We start from the raw sequence: 12136 nt of genomic DNA, 5'->3' as shown, positions 1-12136 counted from the left end.
TTTGTACTTACTTTTTGTTATGTTTCTAGCATAGAAATAACTTAGTGTAGATAGTCATGCAATGATAAATTGTTCAGGTCTAACACTACGTCAATTTTCAAACAAATTCAGTGCTGTAGGTTGTGTTTCTTTTGGCGTTCGACAGAAATCCGATGCGTCTTTTCAAATTATTAAACAAACAACAAAAACATGTCCACCACTCATTGCTATAATGTATGTGAATATCATCAAACAAGTTTGGTTCCTGGTAGTACTTTCGAAAGACCTAACTAAAACATTTATATCTTCACATCAAATACGTGTATTAATGACCATTTACTGCAAGCGAACTCAAAAAATTGTAGCCATCAGTCCAATATCGTTTCCGAAAAGGCTGCATTGTGCATGAATTGTCTTCATAAGCCTATTTATGAGCAAATTGTTCCACTACGAATATGAACCATATGGATGATATTATTACAGAGACAAATACATGTACTTAATGCATGGGTTATTTGTCTTAACAATAAACAAATATTATTCTTGCATTAAGTAAAAATTCCTATATATTTGTCATTATGCAAGACAATCTTCGTAGTCTTCAACCGTAATAAAAGGAAACAGTTGAATTGTGTACGTGGTTTTGCGTAGCACTTTATAAATCATCCAACACGTTATTTCAAACTCTAGAATAACAGGCATGTTTTGTTTAGAAGTTTTCTGCATTTTTACTTTGTTATTTACGCAAAATAATGTTCTGTATATAAGAATCATTGTGCGTCAACAAATGAACAATAATTTTTTGACCGAAATCAGTCATTGATGTGCAGTTAACGAATTGAGTTTTATCATACGCAGTTAAAATACGGGTACGAAGAGAGCATGCCCTTTCATCCACATTGACAATGGCTTGAGATTCAATTTTCTATTTACTATTTACCAAATTAACATTTAATCAAACGTTTATGGAATACATATATTGAAGAAATTGAAATACATGTATACTATTGGGTCTTTTTGTAACTAAGGGCGAAAAAGAGTTGTCGTTCGTTCGTACGAATGGCGATTAGTTTAAACCTATTTATTTTAGCTCGATTGCATAGAAAGTAATTCCTACTTATTTCAAATGCTCTCGAGTCCGTTTCCTGGGCCTAGAACCAGTACTTGGTGTCTATATGGAAGATCGAAAGAACGCTCCCACAGCGGGGATCGAACCCGTGACCTCCCGGTCGCAAGGCGGACACCATATCCATTACACCACGGCGACCTAAAATGGCGATTGTAAAGGTCAAGGTCATTCCGGGGACATGTTACGAAGGTTAAACTGTATTACATTGTTTGGAGGCGTATGCAAAAGGTTGAAGATACGGCCCATAATCAGTGACTCAAAATAGAAACACTATCCATCTAGCACATTGCTGCAACTTACACAATTGATTAAAATCTCGGTTCGAATGTCTATCAGAGTGGATTAACCTCTAAATACAGAACGTGATCTTAACATGTTTTCAATTATCACGTGTGTTTCAAGAATGGTTTAAATTCTTAACACGATTGATATGCGTTTTCACAGATACTCCCACATGAATTTAAAATAAAAGTCCTCGATATATGGCAGCAGACCAGGTATTTCTGACATTTTCAACAAATACGGCTTCTCGCCATGACAATAGCTTAACATTTTCTATTAAACCCGTAAATATATATTTATATTTGAATTAATACGCTGGGGAAATATTGCAACCAAAATGCTTAAATGGTGTGAACAATAATTCGCAATGCACCTTCGTACAATCCTGTAATTTATTATACTGTAAATTTGTGAGCGAAAACATAAAACTCGCACACCTGTAGTCGATCCGCAAATCGTAAGCTCTACAGAAACTTTGCGAAACAAACGACATTGAAGCTTGTACAGCGTTCAAAGCAGCAATGTCATCAGATATAACATGGCATCAAATTGTTGCAATTTTCATAGCGGTGGTAAAATCTACGACATCCTTGATTAAATTGACACAATCGCCTTACAAAAGGGACCCTTCTGTTAAATGTCGACAATGGTATTGTTGCAGGATACACGTTACAGTCACAATTAATGCCATTGGGAATGAAGTGTAAGTAAAGAAAGAATGGTGAAAATATTGATTTAAAATACTTTTAAGAAACCTTTATTTTTGGTATCTGTATGATACATAAGCCATATCCGTTGATGTCATACAATTACCGATTATATGCTACGCACAACTTACTACAGTTGTTAATGCTTATGTGGAAAATAGCTGGTTAAAAGGTAAGATATGGTTGATTGGTTTGCAATTGATGTATTTTTAAGTATTTTACATCATGCAATGTTTTTAAGCACTTTACACCCAATTTTTCTTTGCAAATATGACAGGGGAACATACATCGGTTTCGTCGAAAAAAGCTCACTATTTTCATTCATAAGTCACGAGACTTTCATGCGACAAAACATCGTATACATATATTTATTTTCACTACAAAAAAGGTGCATGAGTTAAATTTGATTTGAAGTCCGGATATATTTTTGTGATATGCTAAATAAAATTGTAACTAGTAAGTGTTATTTTTGTAATTGCGTATTATGTTTATTACTTATTTTTTTTTATAAAATTATAACTATTTTTGGCGTCACAAAAGAAGTACAGGTGCTATTCACCTACTTCCACGAACAAATCTTATGACAATGTGTTGCTGACAAGGACCCCTATTAAAACCACTTCCAGAAAGTATGGCATACCAGAGGATGTCAGGTTCATCGCATACAGGAAAATGAATATGAACAAAACAATAAGACAAAGTCCATGAAATTGAGCAAAACTGAACAACCTGAACCTTCTGAAACTATTAAATCATTATCACCTGTCTCTGCTATTGATAAGTCCTCAGAGGATGAGGCTGACACAGACGTTTGCTGTGTGTGCAACCAATTCATGCTCAGTGCTGTTCATCTTAGTACTTAACTGGTGTTATTTGTAGTGAGTACAATGATCTTGGTGTGGACATTGGGTACATCTTATTCTAATATATTGTACCCCAGTGAGAGTTTTCAGGAGGGTGATGTGTTTAAGTTTCCTCACTTTGTTGGTGAGGAGTTAAATAAGATAAAAACATGTATCTATGCAACTTGTTGAAAACTTGTTAATGATTGACATGAATAAAATTCAAAACCTCATTTGATTACATTAATATAAGATCCATATTGCTTTAACAGTTATACAAATGTAAGTACAACAATCATGTATTCAGTCTTCACAGGAGTGATGGTTACATGTAAAGCAGGCAACCAATCAGAGGCGTCGTTTTATGACACTCTAAACAAATATGACCATCGTAACAGTAGCATAAGATCATTTCTTTTATCAACGAATTTTGGTTGATAACACAATCAATTTCATTGAAAATGTGTAAATAAAAGGTAAATGTATAATGAAAAAAAATATTAATGACCTATATCCCTAGTTAGAGCAACATGATTTCAACAGACTGCTTAGAGGCGTCAAATTATGGCACTCGAGGAAAATAATGTCCTTAAAGAAAACCTACGTTTAGTAATAGTGCACATGTGTCACACGAAAGCTCATGGGTTACCCACGAGAGCTTATGTCATGTAAGCGAATGGGAGTAAACAAACTAGTTATACCATATAACAGTACATAAACGAAACAATAATAAAAGTTTAAGAGAAAATGATCAATTGCATTGAAACAAATATTATAAAATATGAGAGAGCATCTGAAAGTGCACAAACATTAGAAACTGAGTTAAAAGAATGAAAATATGTCACGTGAAAAATCTTAATTAAACCGACAAGCAATTAATTTTTACATGTTTAGCATATTTTTTCCACGTATACATACCTAAAAATATACACTTAATGCATGCACACCTATTAAAACAATCAATGTAAGCACGACTTTTAAAGCTCATTGAAAAACCTACAGTCATGTTAAAAGAACATGTTATTTGGATCTAATACGGAATAGAAAAAAAACTCTAATGTAATTTAAACGCATTCATACAAATATGTTATCACGTTATTCGTCTCTCTGTATATTTTCAGCGAGAGCATGCATAAACAATTAATAAAGTTAATGCAGTTATAATTAATTCCACGCAACGTTTTTGACTTAAGTGCTCGATGAATCATAGGCATTACAACAATATGTATAACGCGTAATATAGCATGCTCTGCGCTGAGTGATAGAAACAGCCGATGAAAAGAATATTTGATAACATTTGTATATTTCAAAGTTCATCAGATTCACACAAAAAATTCTTTTATGATAAACTCGAACATGGTTAATATTCGGATTATGGTAAACGTTTAGTTCATCGGCTAGATTTGTATTTCAAACTTTTGCAACATTATTCGATGCATATTCAATTTTCTTAAATTTTTGAAGTTGTGTGTTTGTGTTTATATATACTTCTTTGCAAAATGTTGTCAAAGTATATATGATTAATCTATCTCTTAGCTTTACACTAACAAACAACGCCGAACGTATAAACACGGGTAGTCAGATCACTTTAATTTAAGAAATATGTAAACTGCTTACTTTTCACTCGATGTACGAAAATTTCCGCCATTTCAATTCATCCCTCGAAATCATAAACATGTGCTCTTTCAAAACGCACATAAAATAATTTATTCAACTTGAAACGCTGCATAAAAAACACGACCCATGGAGCGCTTTATTGAAGACATATAACACCCTAAGTGACAAAGGGAAGTTTGTAATACGCGTCCATAAGACGTTATTCAACGCGCTAGTTACATACCAGGCTTAATAATCACATTAGCAATTTTGTTTACAATATATTTTCAGTATCGGACAGATTGCATGTATAAATATGTACATACCCCCCCCCCCATAATCAATTGAAAAAAATGTATATATCTCTCCTACGTGTCGATGAAACATATGTGTTGTTGATTGTAGGAGTTGTTGTTGCTGACGATGATGTCGATGATCATAATGAAGGTGAAGGCGTTGGTGTATGTTATGCATTTGTAATGATTGAAGCGTTGAAGAGACCGCTATTGATGTAACATTGAAGGCTATTAAGTGGAACGAATTGAAGCTACTTTAATTAATGTGTATTAAAATAACCTAAAATAACCGTTATCACTTATCTCAATCTGGAATACCGGTATATGCAAGCTTTGTTGTCTATGATAGCAATATATGATCCTATTATTTACTTAAAGAATACTTATGCCCAGCGAATTGGTTCTTGAAGGGTTGATGTTTTGATAATGCTAGCAGACGCAATAATATTCATGTTAAATTTTTATGCAAAAATTCTATCAATTTGTCTCTTTCTTGATCAGACCAACAACAAACATAACTTACAGTTTATTTTTGTATTTCAATACTCGTATGCAGCAACGAGTGCCTCCGTGCTAAAATTTGACCATAATCAATTTCATTTTAGGACGATTGATTTGCATCTAAACAACACATGTTTTAATGTGTAGGCGGACAGTTTAGTAGGTATGTTTTGTTCAGTCCGTTCGTCAGATTCTTCTTCTGCTTTATTTTAATACGTTTCAACAGAGCGTGAAGGACATTCGATTTGATATTCAACAACAAAATCTGCACGACGTGTATGCGTGCTTTAAAAGTACTAATTTCGCTACACTTGGGCGTGCGTACAGATAAGATAGTGAGATTACCGGTACATATGTACTTGCGCATGAATCACTACTAATAAACAAGAAGTTAACTTGTGGAAAAGGTAAACATTTTATCTGAACAGACATTTCTCAGTATCGACTTGAAATTTCTGTTAACATAAGGATAGTAAAAATACGCCTTTGTTCTTTTATGTCTCCATTTGCATTGAGAAGAACGTGAAACTTGAATGCCGATACGTCGGGCTAACTAAACAGCCAACGTCCTTTATACATTTACATTCGCTGTTATAATACATTTTGTAATGATTGGAATTACAATTATATCTGTGACTGTGTGTGATTGATTCAACCGATGTAAACAGGTCCGATACAAATCCTGACACGCAGATGTTGCACAAAATGCCATGGAAGTTCAAATAACCTAAAAAAACGTTCTCAAAATCAAGAAATCTAAATTGTTAAAGCGCATGTTTTACTATTTGGTAAGCTAGCATACAATAGTACCATGTCCGATTCTATAAGACGGTCAGCAAATAATGCAATTGTTTCTTATGTAATTGGAAATCATCTGACGTCCAGGGGTGAAATCAAAATTATAAATCAAGGGCAAACTTGTGTTATGCGAAACCCTAATGTGCCTCTATGCGAAATGATCGACTTCGACTATAACATACACATATGTATGCGGGTCGGTTGGATTTCATAGGAAGAAATCACATGTTGAATATGGAATTTGCAAACATATCTGCTGACCAAACTATGTTTTACATCGATGCAAAATTTTTTGTGTTTAAAGAAACAAAATCGACGGTATTTTCATTTGACATGTGCAGTTATTAAATCAGTTTTAAAGTGGCCTTTTCACGTTTTGGTAAATTTACAAAATTAAAAAAATGTTTCAGATTCGCAAATTTTCGTTGTGGTTGTGATATTTGTGAGGGAACAGTGATACCGAACATTTCCATTCTCTATAATATCCATTATATGCATCTTTTGACGATTTAAAAACCTGCAAATTATAAAGCGTTGCAACGCGAAACGATTGAATAATTTGGAGAGTTCTGTTGTTGTCGTTATATTTTGTGATACTACGAAGATTGCTAATATTAAATATAAAATTCATCGCTCACTGTATGTGCATGGATAGCCGAGTGTTCTAAGCGACAGACTTTTACTCCAGGTGTCAGTGGTTCGAGTCCAGTTGAGGGTTCCTTTTTTCCTTTAAAGGGGCCTTTTCACAGATTTTGGCATTATTTTGAAGTTTGTCATTAATTTTTTATATTGATAATTGTTAACATTGGATATAAAACGCTCCAGTAAAACATCAAGAATAAAATTTAAAAAAAGAAAAAAAGGTAACCCTCAGCAGGGCTCGAACCGCTGACCCCTGGAGTCCTGGAGTAAAAAGTCTGCCAATTAGACCATTCGGTCATTACTCCGGATACAGTGCTGCATTTTATACTTTATATAAGCAATCCTAGTAGTTTCACAAAATATAACGACAAGAACAGAACTCACTAAATTATTAATTCGTAATTCGTTTCGCGTTGCAACGCTTTATAATTTTCGGGTTTTTAAATCGTCAAAAGATGCATATAATGAAACGAAAATTTGTAAATCTGAAACAACTTTTTTCAATTTTGTCAATTTATCCAAACGTGAAAAGGCCCCATTAATTTTATTCTTGTTTTTTACTGGAGCTTTTAAGATCCAATGTTTACATTTGTCAATATAAAGCATTTGATCAAAAACTGCAATACATTCCAAAATCCGTGAAAAGGCCCTTTAATTGTACATAATGAGACAGAATGAAGCATCCTTTTATAGGAAACTTTATTAAGCACTACTGTTTGCGTCATTATTGATAAGTATACGGCCCATTCTGAACAAACTTAACGCACACCATATACTTTACGAGTTTTGTTTTAATGTTCGAACATTTCAACAAAGACATAATAAAATATTAGCGCTACTTACTAGCAATAAAACGGGTATGATTCAGAGACGACGCGACCTAGTTCTGGCCAAAAATGTGTGCTGATCTTCATATACGGAGGCTTAGAATTACTCAGTCATTTTTTTCTAGGAAACTAGATAAACGGTGCGATAGAATTAGTCCCTAATGGATGCACTTATTTATCGGATAATAACATCAAAGAGGGTCGACATACATCGCAAATTTACAAATGTGCATTTTGCAAAATACGTTTATCTCTTCGTAAAAGGTCTCACAGTGAGAGTCGCACGGTTTACCTCGGCACTCGGGTCATTATCGCCACAACTAACATTCAGGACATTGTTTTGCAGCGAACAAATCTGTATAACATTTATCAATTGTCATTACTACCACCAAAGGTCCTAACCGGTTTCCATTAGGAATGTCAAAGAACGGTCATAATAACGCAATTCGCTTACAAATTGGTTTAATTTGACTTGAAGTGAAACAAGCAAACCGATATGCATATACTGCAAATTAAGTGTTTAAGTATATATTTTTCATGTTCTTGTAAGAATTGTCCGAGTGAATGCCATAGACAATATAGGGCAAATACAACCATAGAAACACAATAAGGATACATATTGTTATTACAATCCGCTTGAATTGCATCTAAGTAACCCATTGTATATACAGGTGATAAAATGTAGATTTAATGCCAACGTATTTACATGAACAGTTGTCATATTCTTGTGCGAAGCGTTTATCGCTATTGACAACGGTTACGAGAATACATCATAGCAGATCTAATAGAATATGAGTATTCATAAGTGCAAATAAAAACCTTTTCAATACACATAACGAATAAACCTTGTTCATAACACCGCGTGAATAATGATTGATTTCAAGCAGGCATTTAAACTTAGCGAATTTCTGTATAAACTTGGCAATTAATTTCAAATGAGATCACAACACTGGGAGAGACAGTGCTTTAGCATACTGAGTGCATATACTTATCTTGCAATAGTTTCGAACATAAAAACACTTATATCTTATTTTAAGTTTAATGTGAATGTGAATTTTAATGGGGGACTTGCATTATGTTTCATGAGCTTCTTTGTCACCAACGCGACTAATATCCCAAAGAGAAATAACGCAGGAATAATTTCGTATTGGGGAATATTCTGGTGAAGACACACAATTATGTTAAGTTTTATTAATCGTTTGAGGAATGGGAAAGAAGTTCCATCCACAAATGTATAACCTTTGTTTCAAACATATTTACTGCAGTATACGTCCTACTAGCGGGAGTATCATGATATCTACCAAGGCTAATTCCTTGATCAATAATCACTAACGTCTTAATTCTGTATAAGCATTTCATATGTATAAAATGTCACACTTTTCGGTTTTTGCCAAACTTAGTATGCATTAGAATCTAAAGCAAAAGTTTTCCTGCATTAGCATATTATTTGGTATGTTAATAAAATGTACCGATGTGTACGAACGTGTGATACGTTCGTGACATGTTCTGAGTTTTGTGTATGTAATAGCAAACCTCTGACTGTCGCTAGTGAAAAGAAAGAAATAATTCAAGACCTACTCGAGTTTTGCAAACCCTGTGAATCATTGCCAGATAATAATATGAATGAGAAATCAAAACTATATTAACCCATTTATGCCTAACGTCTAGAAAAAAGGTCTTGGCAAACAGCGTAGACCCAGATGAGACGCCGCATGAAACAATATGTCACCCACTATAGTGGAGGGAGACATAAAAATCAAAACATATTTCATTGTACATTTGCAACATGCGTTTGCGCATTGAAAGTAAAGAAAAGTGTTGCATGTAGTTTGAAACGTGATGCGGCGTCTCATCTGGGTCTGCGCTGTTTGCTTAAAGGAATTTCTGTAAGAAATATTCTAAATGAAGAAAATATTCTAGACATCCCTAATTTTGGAAATAAATTGATCCAATTTAGAAGGATGGGAAAGTCCACTAGGCATGAATGGGTTAAGCAGTGAATATCATCCGCAATGAACTTCTTTGACTTTGTGGACTTTGACTATAACTTCGTAATAGCATTCTATTACGTGCATCTGGATTTGGATGGTACATTTTCAGCAGAGTTTTCTATGGAATGGAACGCCTACAAATATCGTGTAGGTGACTTCAGAATCTGCGGTGGCCTCTGGCTTTGCATCTTTCATTCTATTAGGAAATGTATTTTATTATTTTACCATTTTAATTACTAAAATGATAAGTTTGGGCGTCTGAATTGAAATAAAGATTCAGTTTAACAAACGATTACGCAGAGAATGCATATCAAGCGGACGTGTGTTTAACTAAAAAAAGACACATTACTTGTTTCGAGCACAACAATATAAGTAATGATCACAGGATTAAAATCACAATTATTAACCCATTTATGCCTGGTGGACTCTCTCATCCTTCTAAATTGGATCAATTATTTCCAAAATTAGGGATGTATAGTATATTTATTTATAATTTAGAATATTCTTACAGAAATTCCTTTAAGCAAACAGCGTAGACCCAGATGAGACGCCGCATTACGCGGCGTCTCATCTGGGTCTACGCTGTTTGCAATGTTCAGGACAATTTTTTCAGGACACTAGGCATAAATGGGTTAAAATCACAATTATTAATTTTATCATACACGTGAGTATAACGTTATTGTGTGAACACCAGGTGAAATGAGAGTGCACATAAGACAAATGATATCACACAATCGTTGTATAATCACAATGAGCAAAACAAAAACTCACGCAACAGGCGAACGTCAATAACAACCATACATTTACAATAGAATTTCTGAATTAATACACGACGCAAATAGATATATATATATACGCATTTAAAATACCTTGTTATCACGTTATTCTGTAGCGATTGGGAACTTGTATGGTTTCTGCCTGTATAAGCATGTAACGTGAAGTTCGATAATTATGCACATCAATTACGAATCAGTCTCAGCAAAACCGTGGTGAGTCATAGGAGATACAAACGATTTTTGTAAGTTTTTTATTCAAAGTTCACATGAGTTTTAGGTCGATTCGAAATATGTGTACTATATAACGAATACTAACATCGTAATTGTATGACATGTATGGCTTGTATTGCTAAGATTATTTAATAAATGCAATACATTATTTTACAATATTGCTAGACTATCCACTAAGTGTAATAAAACTGGCCTATGTTAACCCGACGAGGGTTGAGCAGCCGACATAATGCGTTTCAGTAAAATCGGCATGTCAGTATTATTTTTTGCGTTGATCTTATTTATTGAGTTAATCATAATTATATACACACATATAAAAAAGGATATAACAAGTTGTAATACCACTTGTCATACTGACAAAGCACAAACTACGTATATTGCTAGTGTACATGTAATAATGAACGTCACGTACACATTTTGAGATATTTGATGTTATTAACCATTGATTACTTTTTAACACTGTAGAAAAAATTATTTTTTTAATTCATTCTCTCGTAACCTCTTATTCAGAACTATATGCTCTTGCTAAAACGCATGCCAAATGTATGAGTTCAGTTGGAAAAAACGGTACTTTCAAACTAACACACGTTAAACGCTCAATAAAAAGTGACAAGGTCAATTTGTTAAAACTCTTCTTCAGCAGTGAGTCATCGCGCCAACAATAGAGGCTTAATAAGCCACCATTAACTATGCATTTTCAGTACCAGCAATATTGCATGGTAACAACTTCTTATACAGTTTTACTTTCTCCCTTTCGAAATACGCGAACGTAATATACCAAACAGTCCAGAACACTTTGTTAACGAGTCGCTAAACACATACCAGAAGAATTCTATCAACGATTTTCTACAAAAACAGTTGAGTTGGCACAAAATAGCAATATTTTGTGCGTAACAATACTATTGTCGTATTTTTACATCGATAGTACTTATATTCCGGAAATTGTTGCTAGACAGTAACAACTGGCGCCAAATGGTATATTGTACTATACACTTCCTGGGTTCAAAATGTTTTAGGAACAGATTGTGCTAGACTTACTTGTACAATTAACGAGTTATTTATGAAATAAAGGAGGAAACATTCACATTTTACATTAAGCATGGGTTTCACACGCCGGCCGGTAATCCTAACAGTTTTGATACTTGCACCATTAATGGCTATATTTTATGTTAATTCCAGTAGGGTTAGAAAAGGATTGTTAAATGAGAATAGCTTCAACTATAATTGTTAAATATTCTGCAAGCTTTTACTGTACATGTATCTTCACATGATAATTATAACTATGAGTATAAGTAGTGAACCATTGTGAGCATTAAAATCTACTTTATATCTTGTGTTTTAATGGTTTGTTAAAACAAACACATGGAAGGTGTGCGGTAATAAAAAATGTATATATATCAACGACAATTGTATCACATACAACAATACTTGTGGGAACATGGAAGAAAAAACAGTCAAACAGTCTTCTCGCCTAACAGCGATGTTGACATCAAGCATAACGCAGTGAACTACCGAGATTTATTACACATATGAACTCTT

The 12136-nt window shown here is 33.9% G+C and overlaps 1 protein-coding gene across 1 annotated transcript in view; it reads right to left on the bottom strand.

Annotated features, from left to right (window-relative positions):
• LOC127842047 (band 4.1-like protein 3) overlaps positions 1–4691 on the bottom strand; it is an 86600-nt gene extending 81909 nt beyond the window's left edge. The window contains exon 1 of the mRNA XM_052371369.1: positions 4557–4691. The gene's annotated coding sequence lies outside the window, so the exon portion shown is untranslated. The remainder of the gene's footprint in view (positions 1–4556) is intronic.
• Positions 4692–12136: the final 7445 nt, after the last annotated feature.

The sequence above is a fragment of the Dreissena polymorpha genome, chromosome 8, assembly GCF_020536995.1.
Source record: "Dreissena polymorpha isolate Duluth1 chromosome 8, UMN_Dpol_1.0, whole genome shotgun sequence".
Lineage (NCBI taxonomy): Eukaryota > Metazoa > Mollusca > Bivalvia > Myida > Dreissenidae > Dreissena > Dreissena polymorpha.
Note: the sequence above shows the minus strand (reverse complement) of the source record. Positions and strands in the feature narration are given on the sequence as shown.